Raw genomic sequence first — 12971 nt, 5'->3', positions numbered from 1 at the left:
AAATGGGCAAAGGACCTGAACAGACACTTTTTCCAAGAAGCCATAAAAATGATCTGACATATTTTAACAGGATCCTTCTGTCTGTTGGTTGAGAATGGAGAGCACATGAGAGTGTAAGAGATGAATTAGGAAACTTAAAACACATGAGAGTAGGAGATTGTGACAACTCTGATGCCAATTTTGTGGAAACTCTGAGAAAGGAGAAACAAATGCTAATTGGAATCATCAAAGAGAAGCAGCTGGAGGGGTTGTGAAGAAACTGGGAGCTCTACCTCTGTAGAGAGGAAAGGGAGGAGAGATGAGGAGCCAGCAGAGAGGAAGACAGCACAAGTACTACTGTGACAGGCTGTGACAATTTCTGCCACACAAGAAGTGCCTGCTTTGTGACAGGCCCTCTGCTCAGCACTTTGAAGACATAATCTTTAATAGCCCACAATGTATTATTAACACATTTCAAAAATGAGGGAATTCAGACTCAGTATGGTTAGCTAGTTATTGAAAAAAATACAAAACAGAAGGACCTATTCAGTCCCCTTACAGCTAGGAAATCATTAAAATGCTTTATGGAAAAATTTTAAACCTATAATAAATTAAAATTTCATGACAGTTTGCTTATTTCTAGATGCATATTCAGTTGAGATATCAGGAGGCCTCACAGGACATGGTCTTTGCTAGACCCCAAAGGCAGTGTTGGGATGTTTTGCTGTCTTTGCAACTTCTCGGCTTGGTCAGAGTGAAGAAATTGTTGATGAAACTGGGCCATTTACTCTGGACAGGAAGAGGTTGGGATGAAAGTGAGGAAGATAATTTACTCTCTGAAGAAGGGCAGGCACGTGGAAAAAAGACCAGACCCATTTTCTAGGGCCTGTGCGGCAGGAGTGAGAAAGAGGCAGTTCAGCCGGACTGACAAACAACTTCCCTAGTTGGCTGTCGAGCAGTGAAACACATTTATGGGTAGCCTTGAGCTGCAGATTGTATAATTCCAGAAGAAATTAAATCACAGTCAAGAGAGAAGTTCAACACCGGATGGGAGGGGTGGTCCCAGGAGTTGACTTCTACAGCTTTTCCAATTGGCATTTAGAACCTTCTGGCTGTTGGTGGATGCACATAGTTCCCTGACCTTTTCACTGCAAGCAGCAGAGAACAGACCCTTCTGTTCTAAAGCTTAATAATGGGAACACACACCTGCTGCTGGAAAGTAGGTCTCCCACAGAAAGGAGCAGAAGAAACAACACTAGGAAGAAAGAGCTCATGGTTCCTCTCTGTTCCTATTTTTGAATCAACCAGCTGTGCATCTTTATTCTCCACACTCCTCACCTATAAAATAAGGAGGTTCAATTTGAAAAAATTTAAGGCCATTTCTAGCTTTCACAGCCTATAATTCTCTCATGTGTTTTTTAAAGTATCTGCCTTCTGCTCACTGAATATTATCACTTCAGTTTTCCTTCTCATAAAAATCTGTGCATTCCAGTGTTGCTGGGTTTGGTTTATTTTCTATTTGTTTGGGTAATCCCTCAGCCTTTGTATGTAAAAACTGAAGAGCTCCAAGTTTTGCATGTAAAAGATGCCACAAAGGAGGTTTGGGATTAGTGGAATGTGATTTGGGGGTGACAGGGGACATAGTAATGAGAGAATAAGAATGACAAAGAAATTTTCTTTTAATATAAATCAAGTTCACAAAGAGACTTTCATGTATACAGCAATAGTAAGAACTGACACAGTCCAAACAAGCAGTCCTGTCCGGATCATTAATTTCTTTTTTTCCTCTCACACAGCACCTGAGAAGGCTTTGATTAAGCTCACAGGATGTGCATGAGAACAATTTTACTACTAGTGACTCAACCTGAAGTTGAGCCTGGAGCTCATGCCACGATTTTACTCAAGAGGCAATGAAAACACAGGCTCTGTAGGTGAAGAGCTAAAGATGGAAGTACTTTCTGTGATTGGCAGTTAGACAGACATGAACAGAGCAATGACCATGGGCCAGGTGCAGAAGGTCACCAGGGTGAAGGCCCCAGGTGTTTAGCAACAAAAACAGGCAAAACTGGGAAAACAAGGACATTGCCCCCAAGGTAACCTTTTCTCCCCTAGCATATTGTGGTTTAGAGCCCCTGATCTTTCATATTACTGGTCATGAGGTTCAGACCTTCCCCTGACCTTTCCTCCCCTGGTATGTCTCTAGTCATGTGATAGACACCCTTCAAGGAAGAACAAGGGGCCAAGAGTGACCTCATGAGTCTTCCATTTGGGACCTTGCCTGACAACTCCATTAAGCATTAACCCCTAGGGATAACATCTAGGCCTCAGTTGCATTTCAACTCTAGTCCCAGAAAAGCGGCAAAACCAGACAAGCAATGCAATAGCTAACATCAGGACCAACCAACCGCATTGACTAATGACCCCCTGCCCAGTGGAGAGCATGACTCTGAAATGACACACCTGAAAATCTGATGAATATTCTATTGAGATCCTCCCCTAGGACATCTCCTAAGATCTCTTGTAGGGAGCGGCTATAGGGTCAAGCCTTGGACTGACCTGTGGCAGAGGCACATACAAGTCCCAGCTTGGAGGGCAGAGCCCTCCTAGCATAATTAAGTTTGACCTTATAGTCCTCCTTTGTTCCTTCCTAGGTAGCTAATGGGCTGTGGGAGGTGCAGCAAGTGCTGCCAAAACAAGGCTTGAGGAACAAAACAGATGTGAAATTCACAAGAACATTGTAAACATGTTGACCACTCCCCTTGTTTTGCTTTGTGTGATCTGATTATAAAATAAAGCTTCGGCTTATAGGCTGTCACTGTTTCCTCATTCAGGCACAGTGATTCTACCTGGCCCCAACTGTATTCTCTTGTCTGTCTTCTTCAATCCTTCACCACCCCTCCTCAGATATACTCCTGGACATGCTGGATGCGGTTCAATCCCTTCCCTTAAAAGCCCTTAGGAGGAAGGACTCAGCATACTCTCCCTTTGGGGAGTTATGTTTGTGCATTTTCTCATCCCCCATTTCTTCCCACCCTAGGCCTGTTACCTTTACCATTCTCTCTCCTAAGCTCCAAGGGCTCTTCTTTTGCCTCTGTAACTTGTTTTCTGAGCCCATTTGTTTTAGCACTCACTTCCTCTGCCTCTGTGACTTTCTAAATAAACTTTCTTTTATAGTTTGAGTCTTGGCTCTGAATTTGTTCCTTTCCAGAACTCAAGTAATGAGGTTGCTGAACCAAGATCCAATCTGACCCCACTGGTCTAACACCTCCATCCTACCCTCCTCCTTCTCATAGCTCCTCATGATGTCTCTGTGGTTCTCTTATGTCTCTTGGTGGAACCACTGTCTGACTCCGACCATAAGGATCCAGAGTCCACTGATGCCTGATTGTCCTCTCTAACTTTATTGTATCCCACCATCATGCTGGCAGAGAGATGGGACATGGGGCTATGCCCATTTTATAGACAGGAAACTTATTGCCACCCTTAAGGAAAATGATCACTTGGGCCTTTCCTCTTTTCTTTTTGGACCCTCCAAAGAGTCGGCACCAGTGGTATCCATTGTCCTTTCATCCATCCCACAAATTCTGTGCACAGAAACCTCAATGTTGCTAATGACAGAAGCTCAAATCTGGGCTGATGGGATTTCAGACAGAGACTACACTCCAGACCATCACTTATGAAATAACCCCAGGCAAATCCTGAGGACTCTTACTGGCAGGTGAAATGGGAACTGTACTGACCTTCCAGGGCAGCTTCCCACTCTGGTCTTCCCAGGCCTTTTGTCAGGGAGCTTCTAGAATCACAAGTGAGGGGATAATGGGTTACCCCATGGGCCTGGCAGCCAAGAGCACGGTATTATGAGGTCTCCTCATATAAATTTCTATGATTTAGAAGATTCTAAATCCCTCTACTTCATTACTCCAGGGAGAAAGTTGTGAGGGTGGGAGGAGATGACCTGTCATACCTAAAAACTTTTCCCCCTTGCTGTATAATCTCTAGGCCATGTAGTGTAAGATGTGTGGGATGGGACAAGCAACAACTCACAGATGACTAGGGCAGAGACACTTTGAAATGTTTATTCACCCAAAAAGGTTTCTTTAGGGCTTTGTACTGCATGGGTTATATCCTAAGCATATAAATAAACAAGACAGTCATGTGACCTTTAGGACTTGACCTACCATTGCTGTTAGTGCAACTGGACATCTGGTAGGCAATGAATGGGTAAAATAAGCTGGAGTGATGAACATATTGCAATAGGCTCATGCACTAAAAATGGTAGGAATCACTCTCATTTAACTCCCTGGAGACTGAAAGCACCATGTTCTCCCATCTCCCCCTGCATCAATTCCCAGGGCTGCATAGATTAACACTCACTTCATTCACTTGACATTGCAGAAATACTGAGACACCCTCCAGCACACACACACCAATAGGTAGTCATTCTCTTTCCCCATTGTTACACAAGGACATTAAAGTCATAGCACCAAAAACTCAAAGGACAATGTAAAGGGTCCTTCTCCCTGACAGAGAGGTGTATGCATATTGCATGCCCATGCCTGTGTTTTCAGAAGGGCATACCCTCAATCACACCCAATCCCCACCTTACCCCAAGAAACTCCTCCTTGCTTAGCCACGCCCATGTTCCCAGCCAGGAAAAAGAGATCAGCTCTTTAACTTTACACAAATCCATACAAAAAAGAAAAACCAAAAAGTCCAATTTAGATTTCTATCATCCCCTTTTTGCCATGTGGTCAGAGCTGAAGCCAAAAAGGGCCTGAGGCACCTACGTCCAGGTACAATGAGCAGGTACTGCTCTCCCACTGTGACCAAGACAAAGGCACCTCTCTGGCTCTCCTGAGACCAGTGCCATGTCCGCTACAGCCACTTTGGGACACTCCTTTCACTACCCCTCAAATTCAGCATGACTCCTGTTCTGCACAAGGTTTCCTTAAATCCCACGTCCTGCCCAGCCCACACTCAGCTCCAGGGAAGGCCCTTCTTCCAAAGGCTCTCTAGTGGCAGGCTTTGTTCCTCACTTGGGGAATACATTAAAATTGAACAACGTGTGTCTTCAGGATTTCTTCCATGTTTCTGAACTTTGAGTCCATGGAAGCTGAGCTAATTATACACAGGTTGACCACTAAAATATGAAGCTAGCAATGAAAATACTTATGTTCTTGATTCTCCCTAAAACTGGATTGTGGATGCAAAGTTCAACAGAAAAAACAGCCAATACTGGATCTGAAACAGACTGCAAACTCAATATGTCACCTAACATTGAGCCTGTAATAGCTGCAGCACTCTGATAACTGAATGTGGTTTTTACATCTTCCCAGGAGCTGAAAAGTGTCTTCCATAAAAGAGTTATCCTGAAACAGATACTCAAAGTATTGCCATGAACACATAAAATTCAAACCTTTGTTTTTAACGAGCAAGGTTTTTTTATTCCCATCTCTCAGAGGAAAAAAAAAAATGCATGAAACGAGAAGACAGATCCAGCTATATAACCAATAGTGGGGTGATTTGAGAAGTTGGGTATCCAGATGTTTAGAGACCCATGTGTTTTCAGAGATTAGTGGGTTACTATGATAGAGAAAATGGATCTTCTTGTCCCAGGACAAGACACCAATCTCCTTTGAAGCAGTGCATTATTTTATAGATCTGAAAAAAATCAATTTATATGTGAATACATAACACATTCATATAAAGGAGACCTGGTGGTCACAAGTCAATTATAAGTTTCACATTGGTTTTAATGCTGCTACAGAATACCAGTCTATCAAATTTCAATACTTGCGCCACTGGTTCTTGATCCTAGCGGGTCCTGAAGCTCTGAAAAGTAACAGAAAAAAAAGATAGATTTGGATAGTAAACAAGCATGAGTCTTTTTCTTTTTCTTGATAATACTGCAGAAGAGAGTTAAATAGTCAAACTACTTTTTCTTTTGGTTGGGCTGTATATAAATTCCATGTGGTAACCACAGAATTTTATGCTGCCCTCAGAAGCTGGTGACAATGTGTGGTATTGATTAATAATAATTGATTTAAAAATATGTTTGGTAGACACTTTTTCTCAAAACCTGAAGTCCATGTCAGGGTTGTAATAATGAAAGGGGAATTGGTAAGGATACAGAGGAAATAAAAAGGAGACTTATGGTCGACCAGTCTTTGGTTGGTGAATACTTTTAAGAACAATTCTGAGTCACTTTTGGATTAGCCTATTATCTCTAAATAGAGTTGATCCTGCTTCGTCCATTCATGTATATTTTTAAAATATTTTGATTAATTTAGAGAGGAAGGGAGAGAGAGAGAGAGAGATAGAAACATCAATGATGAGAGAGAATCAGTGATCTGCTGCCTCCTGCACGCCCCCTACTCGGGATACAGCCTGCAACCCCGGCATTCACTCTTGACCAGAATCGAACCCTGGACCCTTCAGTCCGCAGGCTGATGCTCTATCCACTGAGCCAAACTGACTAAGACCCATTCATGTATTGATGGACACTTAGGTTGCTTCCATATCTTGGCTATCATAAATAATGCTGTGATGAACCTAGTGAGCATATGTCTTGAATGTGTCAGGGGTGAGGAGTGATGACATTTTGCACAAAAGAAAATTCAAATATAACTACAGTTGGCCCACAGCATACAGGGATTCACAAAGGTGGAGTGACCCTTGAAGAATGAAGTTTCAACTGCTTGGGTAAATTCAAGAAATGTGTGTATATGTGGACCTGTGTAGTGCAGACTCGTGTTGGGCTGTATTTCAAAGGGAGTTTTTGGTTTACTAATCCTATGGAGAGCCAGGCAAAAGCACTGTGCTAGGTACTGGGAAGAACGAGGCATGTCCTATGCTTGTGATACTCTGCCTGCCCTCAGACCCATTCTCTGCCTGCTCTGTGCCCTCAGGGGCTGATCCTCCAGCTAACCCTTGGCCTCCCTGGCTTCTGGATTCTGACTGAGGGGAGTCAACAAGTCACCAGCAGAAGGTCAGAAGGCAGCAGAAGGTCAGAGGGCAGCAGGAGAGAGAGAGAGAGGTCAGGGTGTTTCTCCCCTGTCTTCCTCATTGCCTGCCCTGACGTGGCAGTCACTGTTTCTTCTGCCCATGGCCACAGCTCCTGTCAGGTAGACCCTCTGCTTTGGCTCCTGCTCCTGCTAGATTCTGGTAACTCTCCCTTGCCCTTGACCTTGAGACGCAGGGGCAATCATGGTTTCCCACTGCAGTGAGACCTCAGATACTTTGTCACTGCTTGTTGGAGTGACTAACTGCTGACACCTCTAAAAAGCCATTAAATTAAACTTTCCTCAACTGAACTCTAGTTTCACTAAGTCTACTGTTCTCTGCTAGGGTCCTGCCTCATAGAGGTCCTGCCCTCATTTTGTTCACCAGACAAGTCAAGAAGCTGTGAGCACTCGGGGTGAGCAGAACTGTGATGAAAATCTAGGTTCTGGCATACTGGGTTAGAAGTTCACCAACATAAGGAACAACAGGAGGAATATAAAGTGGAAGTTATAACAACCACCAAAGCAAACACTTAGGGGTCACTGAACTAAACCATTTTTCGGCCTACATCTATTTATTGAGAACTATTACAGGTAAAGACTTGTGTAGAGAAATTGGAAATTTAACATGGGGAATGAGATCAATTCAGTGCAATTAAAAACTAATAAAAGTAAATTAAGAATTAGCAGGAGTCACTGTAGGCTGTAAATACTCTCCAATAATCCCTCAGTCCATGAAGTGGGTTGTCAGCTAGAGGCTGATTTACATACTGAGTAACAGAGCATTTCCTCTACATTTTCTCTCCTTCCTAAAGCAGTTCTGGGTCGAGCATGACAAAAGTGGGGGGATGTGCCCTCAGTAAGGTGCAAACTGGCTCCGCACTGCAGGGTTAGGTGTCTCCCTCAAGCACAAAAATTGCAGCTGTGGCTTCATTTTTCTCAACTCTACTGGGAACGAGAAACAAACAAGCAGCTGGAAAAGTGCCCCAAGGCACATGCTGCAGGGAGCAGTTATTACTCACTTTCCTGCTGCCTTAGCTGTGAACTGGCTCATAACGCGTTGGCCTAGCTAGATACTGCCACCTGCCGCCCCTTTCTAAGTCCTGAAGAGGAAACCAGTCCTCCTGGATCAAGAGCCTGTCATTTATGCATTTATTTCAGAAACACTATTGGACATCTACTCTTGACAGACACTCTGCCAGCAGCTGGAGATAGATGACCTGACTCATGAAGGAGCAAACACATATGCAGAACACTACAGTGTAACCTGCCGCACACACTGGCAGCATGATGCCAGGGTACTGAGAGAGCAGGGGCACTGAGGTCAGATGAGTAATCTTCTGGGGAGTCAAACTGAACTAAAACCTAAAGGATAGGCAGGGATTTGCTAAGATAAGGGGGATTGATGGGAGAAGAATAGCAAGAGAGAAAGCAAGGAAGAAAATGAGACCCAAACATGGTGGGTGCAAGGGGAAGGCAAGCAGTGAGCGATGGGAGGTCAGCTAGCCCATCACAAGGGGCCTTTGATTCATGGTCATATCCTGGAGACAAAGTGGAGCCCTTAAATGATTTTTTTTTAACTTGAGTGACATGATCAGATTTGCCTCATGATGCCTCAGCTGGGGACTGTGGAGGAGATCATTCGGAGGGAAACAGGACATGAGCAGAGAACATGGATCTTCCCAAAGTTCTGTTGTAATTTCCCTGAAGGAAGGTAATAGGATAGAAAAATGTCTTAAGTACTGGGAATTTTCCAAAGAATAGGGAAAATTCAGTTAGACACACAGACTACATTTTTGGGGAGTAATGAAAAAACTTAAAACTCAGTAAATCTAAATAGAAGAATATAATGATCCCTCAAGTGTTACGAAGCTTGTCTCCACTGAACGTTGAAGTAGTTAGTAGTAAGCCCATGGTATTTAGATCCTGAATCCTGCCTGGGTTTTCAGGGCAAACAAGGCAGTGAGAGACGAACCCCCTTCTTCTTAAGGGAAAGGGGTCAATAAGAAAGAGTCCTGCTTTGGTGGGAAGGAGACCGCAGCAACAAGACCTGACCCCTGACTACAGAGTGCACCTGTGCTCGGCAGGAATCCACCCTTCCAGGGCCGGCCCATGTCTCTCACTCCCACATGAGCAGGGGCCCAGGCAGAGCTGGTCCACGGCGCACAGGGCATGCCCTGTCCCCCCTACACATGTGTCCATGCTGGCATCGTGAGGTGCCCGGCTCTGAGGCCTGAGGTGAGAGAATGGGATACCAGGAAGTTGGTGCTGCTTTCTACTTTACTCTCAAAGAGCTTTATTGCATTTTAAATAACAAAACTAGAGAGTGCTGAATTTGGGCATTCTTGTGGATGGGCTTTAGGGATGTGGGTGAGTCATTTCAAAGCCATTCTACAATAGGCAGGGACATGTGCTAGATGGTTTTTGCAGAATTTGGGCAGGAGATGCAGGAACAGACCAGGGGAGAAGATGCTAAGAGGGAAGAGGGAGAGGGAATTGATAGATTCATATTTAGGAGGAAAAATCAAGAGGCCTTGATGATTCATTAGATGTGGAGGCTGGTACAGGGGAAGGAATCCAGCGTGATGCTCAGCTTTCCAGCTTGAGTGGATGGGGGGGAGGGAGGGGGGGCACAAACTAAAATGGAGAACCCAGGAGGCAGACCAGCTTTGGAGGCAATGAAGGGTTCAGTTCGGTCATGTTAGTTTGAGTTACCTATGGAGCATCCAGGTGATTATTTCCAGGAGTTGGGGAGTTAATCCACGTGGGTAAGATCAAAATGCTAACCTATTCTTAGGGCAAAGTAGTGGGGCATGGATTCTGGGATATTTCCATTGTGTAAATTTTGAAAAGGAGAAAAATGTAGAGAAACCTCATATTAGTCTCTTAAGTGAGGTGGGGAGACATCAGGCAATGATTAGGTGTTTCCCTTTTAGGGACTCCTACTATTTCTGTAAGCATTGCCTCATGCACAGATGCCAAAGGAACATGCCGGACCTCCTCTATGCAAATCAGTCTGGTAGCCAAAGGCTAATTGAGCCTTTGAAACAGACCTTCCGTTTTAGGACACATATCAATTTCTCCATTTTACCCTTTCAAAAGTTAGAGGAAATAATTTGGATAAAATGAGACATTTCCCATGGTTTTATCACTTAATAAAGCAACTGGATGAAAGAGGTGAGACTTAACACATCTTCAATAAGATAAACTTGAGGTTATGGGGAAATTGGGTTTTAAAAAATAACATGCTATAATGATAGTTTTTTAATGTTTCTGATGGACAATTGACCAAAATAGATTAGAATTCTGCAATAGCAAGCATCCTAGAAGCAGGTGGGGATGAAATGGGGCCTCCTAATGGTGCTAGAGCTGAAGTGCTAGAACCCCTCTCTTCCTCTGAGATAATCCTTGATCAAGCTGACTGACATGAGAGTTTCTCTTGATTTCAGCCAAGCGTTTCCTAGGAACTCAGTGGCTTCCTGGCAAGAGCATATTTCTATGATTCTCATTTGCCAGAATGAAAACTCTAACAAGGGTCTCCTATTTGGCAAAAATAAATTATAAGTGCTTCGGCACTTTTTATTCCTAGGGAGATTCTCCTGTCTTCTTTTCCAAAGTAAAGAGAAATCAAGTTTGCAAACATCTCAAGATCCTCCTTCTTAATTAGAACCTTTGAAAGTTAGAGCTAGATGGGACCTCAGAAACAGATACCGAGAGTTTTACACATGCCTTCCGAGTCAGGCCAGCACATCATGCTTTGAATAAAGTTGTAATCCACAACTAGAGTTCAATATTTGCACTTTGTGGGGGTTTTTTTCTGTAGGAAATTTTGTTTACCAAGAGCTTTGTTTAATGAATAGCAGTACATTTGAGGCATGCCAGATAGTTATGTGATTCTTTGCCAAAACTTGCATTGAAATTTACAAAATGCTAAGTGAGAACACTGTTTTTTCCAAATGTGCAATTGCAAATTCAAGTAAACAGCACTTTAAATTAAATTATTGACTAGAATTTTAAGAAGTGTAATTCATTCACAGAACAGAAAAATAAATAACATTTGTAATGAAATGGACTAGCAGGAAGAGCAGTTCCCAAGAACGTGTCATGTGCCTCAATCATTTCTTTGGCTAACATGGTGATGTATCTCTGTGTGGGGGATACAACCAGGAATATGCAATTCTCTTAATTCAATCAGTAAGTCAGCCAAGAATGCTTGCATCATGCTCATTGGGCACACTGTGTTCTACTTGGTACTGTTTTTAAGAAAGAACTTGGAGCAGAGTTCCTATCTTCTGAAACGTCACATGTAGAACGGGTTGAATTCTCTGGGAATCATCGGTCACTTCTCTGTAGCCTTTGGGGTGACTGACAATGTCAGAGAGAAGCGAAAAGAACCATGGAACCTAAGGCTGGTTGCCTGGGGTAACAGGGATTTTCACTTTCCTCCGTGAAGGGAATCCAACTCTCTGAGGAACAAAAAGATGGACAAGTATATGTGCACAAAGGAGGTAAATACCATAAACTAGTTTATGAGGCCCAGGTAGCTAGTTATTACCGAGGAGTACACAGAATCCTAGTAAAGAGGAGTGAGAAACAAGGAAGGAAATGCTGGTGGAAGGAACTTCTGCAGACTGGAGTTGAGGTCACGGGGAAGGAGCCTTCCTGGGAAAGCTCTACAGTGTGTTTCTTCCTCTGGGTGACGATCATATCGGTCTTGGTGATAACTAAAGCATGTTCTTCTCTGGACGAGTGTCTGAGCAAGCCGACCATTGACAGAAATAAACATACAACAATGTCCATAAGAAATTAGCACTCTTCCGTTTCATGAAATTAAACAATTGCATTGGCATTTTGAGGCAAATATGCTGGCCTCTTTACAATTCCCAGTAGGAGATGGTCAGCTTTTCCAAATTACAGGCCTTTGGGCGTGTGGTTCCTTCAACTGGGAGGATTTTGCCCCTCTTCACCGAGTCTGCTACAGCTCATCCCTCCAACATGAGCTTGGATTGACCTCAGAGTGGCCTTCCAAGGCACCTTCGAGAAAGATGAAAACTCCTTCCCTTTTGTCTCCTTTTTTCTCTAACACGATACTTTGGTCCTTGCTTCATTTAACACATCACACATTTAAGTGGTGTTTTTATACATCCATTTACTGTCTGGTTAAATGGGTCTCTCAAAACACTGTATGCTCTATAAGGACAGAGACAGTCTCAGTTTGATTCACTGTGAGCTATGTGTTTACCTAACTCAGAGCTTGGTACAAAGTGGAAGCAGGGAAAAAATGCTAAATAAATAAATACTCATTTAAGGGATTAAATTCTAGATTATTTTTCAACAAGAAGGTGAATGTTTCATTTAACATTCCTCTAGCTATTTCATGCTTATTTATCCTTTGATTTAACACCCAAGAACTCAGGTTTGACATTGCTTCATGGCTTCATTGACTAGGAATGAAAAGTACACAACACTCATCAATTTCCTGATCTTTCCTTAGAATCAGTGTTTGCAGATGATTTGAAAAACTGTTTGTAGGCAGGTTTCCCTGGCAAGATGGTTGAAGTTCTTTCTGTTCACTATTTGTCCATGACAAGCTTAGAGGTGAGAAATTACTCCACAAGGTTTCACAATAAATATTAAATATATAAAACTGTGACATGTGTAACATTTATAAAAACAAGATTTATAGGAAGCTCTAGAAATAAAGTGAAGTTCATTTCAAAAACAGGGATCTCAGAATATTAATGTTAATTCCTTCTTCGATTTATTTCTCTTCATGTATCTATATTTATATATAAGTTTAGATATCCTATTTAATTTTTTTAATTTGAGAGCAGAGACACAAACATTAATTCATTCTACATATTTTTGTAGTTAATGATGTTTATTTGTGGGGCAGTTTTTTCTGTCATTAATTAGATTGTAGGGTCTGAACTATACATACTGCCCACACTATCTTATATTCTTATATCAAAATTCCCAATTTCTGTTATA

This window comes from Cnephaeus nilssonii (genome assembly GCF_951640355.1).
Source record: "Cnephaeus nilssonii genome assembly, chromosome: 1".
Taxonomy (NCBI): Eukaryota; Metazoa; Chordata; class Mammalia; order Chiroptera; family Vespertilionidae; genus Cnephaeus; species Cnephaeus nilssonii.
Note: the sequence above shows the minus strand (reverse complement) of the source record.